Source organism: Pinus tabuliformis, chromosome 9 (genome assembly GCF_031772625.1).
Source record: "Pinus tabuliformis cultivar Carrire ecotype Pingquan chromosome 9, CPIR1, whole genome shotgun sequence".
Taxonomy (NCBI): domain Eukaryota; kingdom Viridiplantae; phylum Streptophyta; class Pinopsida; order Pinales; family Pinaceae; genus Pinus; species Pinus tabuliformis.
Window position 1 is genome coordinate 1,472,682,827 of NC_142307.1, and position 10,805 is coordinate 1,472,693,631.

At 34.4% G+C, this 10,805-nt stretch overlaps 1 pseudogene; it reads right to left on the reverse strand.

The window, feature by feature from the left end:
- The window catches only part of LOC149154174 (exportin-T-like), a 31,301-nt pseudogene extending 23,401 nt beyond the window's left edge, over nucleotides 1–7,900 (reverse strand).
- Nucleotides 7,901–10,805: the final 2,905 nt, after the last annotated feature.

The following is a 10,805-nucleotide window of genomic DNA, read 5'->3' on the forward strand; positions in this document are numbered from 1 at the left end:
GAAAATAACCCATTAGACCCTTTAGATGGTTTCACAATTGATCAATGTACCTTTAAGATGGGGGTCACAAAACATGAAGTAAAGGTTGTACATGTCCATTTTTCTAATTGGGATTATTTCTGATGTCATTCTTGTCACATCATTATTTCCCTGGAAAAATATTTGTATTCACTTTGGCCAATCTTGATCATCATAATGGTGGATAATGATTTTCTCTTGTTTACAACCATCTGCCTCAGCAAGATCATGTGTGTAGTCGAGAGTAGTGGAACTAATAGACGTGCAACCCCCAATATTATCCCTTTCCTTAATTCCAAACACTAGTGCTTCAATAAGTCATGTATTATGCTCCATTTCTTCATGTCGTGATGCCGACTCTTTTTTCCTTTTGAAACTGAGAGACTCTAGCCCCTGTAATTTGAAACTGAAAATTCACGTGAAGATCTCTGGCCCCTGTAATTTCCATAGGAATCAATTAGAGCACCATGCATTGGATGATTAGAGTGTCAATGGTTCAATAGTGGCATCAATGGTCCAATCATTAAATTCTTAATTTTTTTCACATTTTCATAGAGCATGGAACAAACCAAACAGTAAGGACAATATATGATTTTCATGAAAAGAGATACTATGAAACCCTACATAGAAAAGTAGAGTGTTGGCATACGATAATTAACCTATCCTATATTATATGAAAATTCATATATTGAACATACAAAATTATCAGTAGTCAATAATAATGTAGAATAGCTCAATTCAAATTGTGTTAACCCCTAAATTTTTCCCCTCACAAATTTACAGGTTTAAAGACTAACACATATCATTCAGTTGGAGGTCCAAAAACATATATGGATACAAGCTCTAGATTGGTTCCTAGTATGAGTAGCCTCATGCTTGATTCAATCATTATTAAGACACATTTTTGCACAATTTGGAGAGGTTGCTATTGAAATATTACTTTAAAAATGGAGGTATGCTTTGAGGATTCTAAAGAAAAAATTCAAAACACAAAAGGACACAAGAGCCTTGATTTACTTTCAGTTGAATTCATTGGTGGTCATCATTATGATGAAGCCACTAGCAAATGGGAAGTTCGAGACGTTGCAAGAGTATCTTGGATCAATGGAAAAAACATTCCTCACAAAGAGGGATTGTAAATTTTCACCTTAATGCTCCAAACTTGTTCTACATTCATATTCAATTGGATGAGTTCTTGGTGTAGGAGTTCATTCTTCTTTACTTCATTGAGCATTCACCATTAGCAACTAGTTCTCACTAGATACAGGGTGCAATTCGATGGGAAAGGGTTCAAGGACAAGGGCGTAGTGTTGAAACACGATAATATTAACAAGTTTTGGTCCTTGGAACCACTTGGACTAAGAGAGCACACTCGTTGCTTAAAAATATGTAGTGTTGCATAAAAATACAAGTGGTTGCGTTGGCACTTGTGAGTGCATAAAAATATTAGTGTTTCATAAAAGTACAAGTAGTTTAGTTGGCACTTGTGGGTGCATTAAAATATGTGATGTTCAATAAAGAAATGTGGAGAGGGTGAGTTGGAAATTGTGAGCATATGCCTACTTACTTGGAACATGTAGAGTGCTTTACTAATGGAACCATTATCCATTTGTAAACCTAGTCTAAGATTAGGGTCTCTTACCTTATTTGTAACTCACTCCTTTTATTATATAAAAGGAATGAGAAGCACACCACTTCATGACAATATTTTCTTGCTTGACAAAAGAAAAATAATGTTAAGTAGAAAAAAAGTATAATAACTAGCAGTTGTTACTTGCTTTGTTTGCTTCATGAGCTTGGGAGACACTATCAATTTTGCATTGTAAGCTTGGGAGACACTTATTTTTTGTTTAATATTTTCATTTGCAACTTCAAAATTGTTATTTTTTTGTAATGTAACCATATTTTATTTCTAATAGGAGCATATGTGTTTTTGGTCCCAAATTTGTCTTGTAGATCTAATTTTATGGATCTAATTTTTGGAGTGTTTTAATAAACAACCAAGTTGATGCTACACTAATTTATCATGCTTTATTTTTTACTTTGAAATATGATTTATGTTGGCATGGAGCCGACCAATTTTATTTTTTAGATCTGAATTTTGTATTAGGTCTAGCCCTAGTGGTTGTTGAAATTCTCCAGCCATTTAATATGTGGTGTATACACTCTTGAACATTCCATGAAGAGTTTTGTTGACTGCATATATGAAGCTCTAAAAAGTGTTTTCAGAAAAAAAAAAAAAAAAAAGGATTCAACATTAGAACTAAAGCTTCTATAGCACATACCCATGACCTACTGAGGTGAGAATTTAAACAACAACTACTATGGAAAATGAAGTTTTAAAATGTTTTAAAAAATGAAATATCACCAACTACACATTTATTCAATTTTCATTTCTAAATCATTTTTTCTCAAAGCATTGCTTTGCCTAGGATATCTATTTCTATCAGCAATTTTCTAAAAAACAAGTCAATATTCAATAAACATCAATTATTTCTCGCTATCTTGACAAAAAACTAACATGTCAATAGCTAATTTAAACACATGCAACAAAAACATACATAATTGAGCAATAATTCGATCATGTCTATATAATCAATATGATATTAAATAATACTTTGAATAGGGTGTTAGGGAGGCTACCCAAGGAGGGTGGCCTAGGTTGAAAAGGGCCCTCCATGTGGTGTAGTTTAGAACAAGAAGCACCAACCACAATGCAAAGGTAAATGTTGAAAGGAATGCAGGTGTTATCAATGTAACCATCCCCATACTATCCCATTAAGGTAAGCATTTGGAATTGGAGATTGCCAATACAAACATTAACTATGGCCATGATGGAAGGAATTCCTTTAGGTATCATTACCTAAGGGAAATGAGCATAATAATGGAATTATGGAAGCTTGGGTTGAACTTTGGATCTATGCTGCCACTAGACACTGGATGGTCACCATGGCTAGAGGATAATAGTAATCTCCTTTGCAAAACCGTGGCTCTTAATTTATGGTTGATAGACTTGTCCCAAGGGATCTTGTGCCAAGTTTCAGGGTTAGTGGTGCATACCTTGTTCAAAGCTTTGGCCTTGTTGGAAAATTTAGAAGTGTTTTGTGCATTGTGACCAGGGATTTGGTTCTAAGTTCATCTCTTGTGCATTGTGACCATGGGTTTGGTTCTGATTTTTTCTCTTGTGCATTATGACCAAGGGTTTGGTTCTCATTTCATCTCTTGGGCATTGTGGCTAGTGCTTTGGCACTCATGGCTTTGATATTTTATTTATTACTGCTTGAAAAAATCTCAATCCCATGGCCCTATTGATTTGAGAGTTCCCACATAGGGTGACCATGTAGGTGCAAGCAAGTTTGAAGTATGGTACAAGGGACAGTCCAAGGAAGAAATATGTTGATCCTTGCAAAGGTTGTTGTAGAAGCCTATCACGTTCACTTCCCTATGAAGGCTAAACAAAAGGTGGTAAAAATAGAGGAAGAGGCAAGGAAGAAACACTAACAAACTTCAAGTGCAAGCATTGATGCAAAGCTAATAGCCTAGACGGCCTGCCTCAGTCACTCCAAGAGTAAAGATTCCAAATATGTGAAAATGCTAGAGTTATATTGGCAAGTCAAGGGGCCTTTGGCCTTTGCAATTGAAATGAGATGCAATCAAAGTTTTCAAATTTTGTGAAGGTTGGATGATCTAGACGAAAAAATATGAAAATAAGTCACTCAGCTTGATAGTAAGTATGACAGTTTGGTCACTACTATTTGGAGTTCAAAATATTGTACTAATGATGTCCAAAATGTGGAGATGGAGACTAAGGTTGGAAATGTTGACCAAGCAGGGAAATGGGAGAAAGAGGACAAAGTGAAGTGAGTGGTCCATATGAAGCACCGCATTGGCACAACTTCCACCCTGCAGGATGATGACGCTCCCTAGTGATCATAGACTTGAAGGAAAACTCAAACCCCTAAGCTCCAGTTTGTTCATATTTTTTGTTAGTTTTTATCTCTTTGATGTTAGCTATAGACCCTATAGGGTCTTTGTCATCTAGTTCATGACTAGTAAGTAGCTCTTCTTCATGAGATAGTTATATTTTAAGATTTTTGTTATCTCTTTTTGAAAGTTATAGGATGGCCCGTTGGATATCCTACAAATAACACTAGATGTATTTTTCCTATATATATTAATATAGAAGTAGATAAATTATCGAATACACACACACACACACACTAAAATTAATAAAGCACAATATTTAGAACAATGCATGCCTCACTTTTAACAAGTAGTTGTTCCTTTGCCTTGGAAGGTAAGGAAAAACAACAGTTCCAAGAGTCTCGACTCTCAACCATTTGATGAATAAATGAAATGAACCAAATAAATTCATCACAATGATGTTTTTATGTACACTGTGAAAGCAACGAGTTTTACTAAAAATGCAAAAAATAGGAAGTTGCAGCTCATACCTTACTTCTTAAGAGCTTATTATTTGGAAATTCCAACGAAACTTACAATAAAACATCTATTGTCTGTGAATTGAAGTTTAAACAACACAACATACAACAAATATTAATGGGTACATGAAAAACAAAGAAGTCATGGTTAGCTTAGACCCTATCCAAACTGATATCTAAAAAGAAATGCCAAAATATTGTGCACCTAACGCCTCCAACTCTAGTAGACAAATTACTATTTAAATTGGTTTTACATACTCATACGTTCATTCTGATTTATTTATACTATCTTTCTCCCTCACATAATTCAGGCATAGAAATGACCTTTTGCAAGTTGGCTGCTAAGTGATTCCATCATTCTTACAAAGCAATTTAATAATCTTTCTACATAACTAATTCTAGATGCTAAAGTAATTCTCATTCCAGTGTGGTATTTAAAGATTTCTATCTTTTAAGTATAGAACCATACATAAACCTCTACCATATTCAATGTGAACTAATTTGTGGTTAATTATAGACTTTTAAGCTCACTGTGAATCTATCACACATTTGTCTTCGTTATGATTATGCAAAAAGTTACACCTCAAATATCCAATTTCTCAAGCTCACCTATTTGAACATAATTCCAATTACAAGGCAACGTGCGGTAGTAAGGAACTCTCCAAACCCCTAAATACCAAGGTGTTACAAAAAATAGACAGAAGGCTCCAATAAAAGATGGATGATAAAATGGACAATAGACTTTTCTTGAATACAAGAAGTTAAAATTGCACTAGATGTGCAAAAATATAAAAAATAACCTTGCTTAAAGAATTGATTTACAAATAAAACGTTGTAGGTGTGCCACGTTCATAGCATACTCTACTGGATCGGGCAATGAAGCATTATCAAGCAATATATTGACATGAATCAAAGCAATTGTAGTTAGATCAATCTATGAAGGTGCACAAATTCCAAAAATAAATAAATCCTACACACATAATATGTTACCACTTGCATCTTTAGTTGGAAAGATATAACATTGGAAGATGTTCTAAATTTCTAATTAGAATGATGCATCCATGGAATCTTAAAAATCCCTTTCACTTGAAGGATATTTATGTACCATAGTTTTTCTTTATTCTATAAAGAATTGATACAGGAAACATAGCAAACACTATTGGTAATAAATATCATAGTTGATGATAACTTATTAATAGTTGACAAAGTAGAACCAACAAAGCTGAAAGATATTGAGAATGCTTTTCTACTGACACCTCTTCCATTTCAATCAACAAGACAATGACCTGAAAACAAGAATGATGAGCATAAACGTGAATACAATTCAACCATAATGATAAATCTTTTACTTTTATGAATAACAACAATGAAAAACATATATTAAAAAAGGGGACATGGAGCCTACAAAAATTTAATAAAGGCAACAGGGATAATATCAAGAAGAAGAAGATGCAATCTGCCTACCTCAAATGTGTGACTCCCATCTTTGAAACCTTGTGCATTTTCTTTGCTTGAGTTCACATTAAGTTGGGTGAACCGAGATAAAGTATATTGAAAACTCTTTTGATTGAAATAGATTAGGAAGCATGTCAACATGTATTGAAACAACCATAGTGAACTCTTAAGAAATAAGTAGGTACTAAATATTGTACCTTCCAAACATAATGCCTTCAAGAAAAGGATGTTACGAGGACCCAAACCTGCAAAATTTCATCTATGAAAAGTACGAGTTGTGCCCTTAATTCTTTCACAACCCTCATTGACAGATTGCTTACTTGACCACTCACATCTTTCTTTAGATGGTGAATAACTCTCCGATTGAGAAATGCAGGCAGGACCAAAGGAATATATTCAACATGTTGTTGGAAAAAACACACATAACGAGTGGGTTTTTCCAGATATATAAGTGCAACAACTCAATGTAAATGGAAAGGAACTAGAGATGATAAAAGAAGTTGAGATATCTCCCCAATAGGTCCATTATCATTTTTTTTGTTTCACCACTCACTCCTTCACCAAGGGAATAAAAAAGTGAAATAGAAGCCTCGATATCTTCAAAATATGTTTCTTAGCTTCCAAGGGTAGCAACCAATGTGTCCCTAACAAAACTTTGAGTTACATCAGGTGCCACATGAATAATACTCTGAAACAATTAAAACCAACCCCTACGATATTCAACAATTTCTTCCTCCTCATCTTTTTCAATCATGTCAGGTACGTTTAGAGGATCTTGATACATTAGATCATAGTGAATTGAGTTAGAATAACTTCGAATATTTGTTCAATGTAAACCATCTTCTTACCATTCAATGGAGAAGTGGCTTTCATTTTGGATAAATAATTTGACAAAAATTGTTGCGTATTAGAATCCCCATCCTTAGTGCCATATTGCATAAAATAAAATAATGAGGGCATAAATTCATCTAGAATTTCTGTAATAACTTCTTTCACTGCGGTTGTTTCATTAGGAATTTCATTTGAATCAAATTTTCGAGCACACTCTAAAACCTCTTCTGCAAATCCCGTAACAAGAGCACCAAGTCTTGAAGTGAATTCAGAATCTTCTTTGCCAAGCACCACACCACATACCCGACCTACTTGTAACTATCTAAGAAGAGAAATCTTAGATTTTGGATCCATCCTCTTTGATACTATGGCAAAAATACAATTGGTTGTAGAACCTCTAAGCACTGAAGATCTTTGTTCTGACAAAATAAACTCAAATTATATAGGTATAAAGTTACAATTAGCTACTAGACTAATATTAATCCAAGTCACATATCTTTGTACTATTTCTAAAAGAATTGAAGTTAACTCTGGCCTCGAATATTTGTAGAAAACTACCAAATCATACCACACTCTTACAATTTGAGGCACACATTGTTCTCTCATTGCATCTTTTATCCTGGAATGTTGATTTCCTCAGAATTACGAGGATAATCCAAACTAATCAACTCGTCATCAAGTGCATTAAAAATACAGCAAAACATATCTACAACCATGGGACCTTTGCTCACAGCAGATAAAAAATCTAGGAAAACCGATGGCCACTAAGCCAAATACAAGATAAAGATTAAAATGGAAAAAATTTGAGTCAGCTTATTTTCACAAAAACTAGTCTCTCTAATCCTAAACTCTGGTGATTCAAACCATTCTCGATTCCTTCCATACATACGAAGGACGTGATATAATTTTGGAATAAATAGTTGTTCTTGGTGATCTAATGAAGTATAGCGGAGCTTGAAAATTTCTTCCAAACTCTACAAACACCATAACTGCACTTATGCATTATTGCTGGCACTGAATCTTTGTATGCAAAGCTATGAGATTGAAGGTGATTTTTTTACTTGTTGACAATAGGTTGCAACTTGAGATTTCAACTGAGGATCAATGCCACCAGTCTAAAAACTAGTGATTATTTCCCTCTCAAAATCATCCATGGATACGAAAGTCAAACTCACACTACAAAACTACTAAAATATCAATATCCTCCAATACCTCAAGGAATCACTAGCTTCTTCAAAAGTTCAACTAGTTTGAATCCCTCCTAGGATAGTTATTATTAGTTATTCTCTACAATAATTTAAATAAGCGATAGTTCCAGATGCACCATGCTTTATGTACACAAAATTTCAACGAATTTGAGTAATTAAGCATGTGGGGTTTGGACTGAATCATGTGCACTCCTTTGCCAAGGGCACAGATGAGAAACCTACATATGGGTTTAGAAATTTTAGATCTTTGGCTTCAATGAACTGTGATATAATAAAAAAATATGACTTACTAGCACTTCTAGAACTAAAACATTTACTTCTCTTTGGCAAGGGTTTTGATGGAAAACCTACAGTTGGGTCTACAACCTTTACGTTTTAGGCTTCAATGTACTCAAATATAATCAATTTTTTTTGTATAGTGTAATTTCAGGGAATAAAGGAGGTTTGGATTGAATACACTTTACCGTCTGCCAAGGGTTTTGATGAAAAGCATACAGATAAATCTTCAAGCTTTATGTTTTTCTTTTTAATGTACTCATATATAATAAAATTACATATATTTATTTGATTTTGGTGAATTAAGGATATTTTGTAGCTTGTACCTAGAAACCTTAAGGGCACTCTTTCTTCATTAACCCCAAAAATGTTTAAGGCGTTGTAAATGAATGTCAATGGAACTCCAAAACGATGCATGCTTAATGTGTATAAGTATAAAAAGTTGGCATGTTTAACAAATGATTGTAAACATATTTGACCTCTCCACCTGCATCAATGAACCGAGCTTGTTTAACAATCTCTTGTAAACAGAACTGACCCATCCACCTCATCAACGAATCAATAGAGATAGGGAGGGAGGGAGGAATGGAAAAGCATCTGATAAACCCCAGTGCTTGGATTTCTGATAAGAAAACCGATATGAAGATAATTTTCTTTTTTATTCTTCTTTAGTTTCCTTCCTATAACAGAAATAGAAACTATTGAATCTAGGCTTAATAGTTTCGTGAAGCCATAATTTTCAGACACTTCTATATGGATTTTAACAATGTAGATGGATTTAGAGATCCCTTTAATTTTAACACTGTCGTTGGATTGAGATATCATTAAAATTACAATGTTTTTTTGCCTACTAACACAATTAAAAATTACTAACATAAATACTAATTCATACTTATTGTACTTGTTAGAGTCATTTTTTTCTTGAACTATAATATTTGTTTATGTTAATTATTTTAATTTTGTCACTTATTATCTAGTGATATATTTTAGTCGTAAATTAAATAAGTCATTTAAGTTAGTCATTTTTAGTTGGGTCACTTAAAATTGCTCAAATTTAGTAGTAATTCACTTGAAATAATTGTGGTGACTAACGTTTTTAGCCATGTAGTCACTAATCTCTCATTTTCTACTAGTGCTTCCATCCAGTCCCATCTTAGTTAATGGATCAACATGTTCAATCTTAGACTAGGGGGTTTTCAGACTGATGTCTTCTCGTCATGAGTGAATTGCAAAAACGTGTACCTAATTATGCCATAACAAGATGATGAAGAAGGAGATGAAGGAGTGAAACATGCTGAAAGACCATCTTGTAGCTAAGTTTGCACGCTGATCAATCAAGAGAAAGAAAAGGGACACTAGCTTGTGATCACCATTCAATATTCCATATCATTGAAGATCCCTTATCACCAAGCCATGCAGAGGTGAAAAGAAGAAGACCTACAACACACAACGAAAGCAGTGGCTTGACATTGCCACATCATCGAGAGAGTATATGTTAGCGGTGTCATGTCATGTCATGTTATGAGTTGTCACATGCCACACCATTATGGTTAATGATGTAAATTATGTTTCAAAAATGTAGTGTAAAGTGGAAGTCCAAAGGACATGTATAAAATATGAAGAGTCGTGTAAAGTTGAAAAAGCATAGGAATTCAAATAGCGGTGAGGGTATATGAAGAGTCATAAGGAAGGTGAAGCGTCACTTTCCCATTGTTATATATACACCCTCATTGTAAGAGCAAAGGAATTTTCACCTTGGTTCCTCCCGCAAGGCATTAGAGAGATATGATAGTTCTTTTGAGGAGTAAGGAGTGGCTCCAACGCTCCACTATTGGAGCTAGTGGTGTTCATCGTAAACATGTGTCTTGGAACTTTTACTTAATACAAGAAGCCCTATGGGCCATCACATTCTTCATGCATGGATTATGGATATTTGTAAGACTATTCTATGAATTTTTATAATTCGTATTTTCTTTCATATGTGCTAAAATAGTTGAACTATTTCAGTTATTTTGGTACTTATCATATTGAGAATGTGTTGTAATTGCTATTATTGTTGTCACATCCTCGTGGACAATTTCGTTGGATATTAGATATATCCTCCTCATCACATTAGTTAGACCGACCGTCTCATCTCTTTGGACTATTCCTCTTGATGTTGTATGGATCCTTCTCATTTATGTGTGTCTTTACTAGGGTGGTACTACTACCTCTCTCTTAGAGGCTCACTTTTCCTCCCCTCAGCAATGAAATCAATTTGACACACATACAATTGAACACTCACTAGGCACACCCCCATTTCTTTATGAAGGAACATTTGCATTCCTCTCTCTTGCTAATAGTTAGAGCCAAGGCATATCTTTAATATAGCTAGAAACCAGGCCATATTCCAGATGGGGCTCCTATCCCAAATGGTGTGAGGTCTAATTGGGACCACATATCGAGGAGACACCTTAAATGTTTGTGGGTCTAGCACCATCAACAAAGACACAGAGTAGATGATGAGAAGAAAGCATAGTATGCTTTGAAGCAAGCTCCCCAAGCCTAGTATGTGTGCATTGACAATTTCATGGTG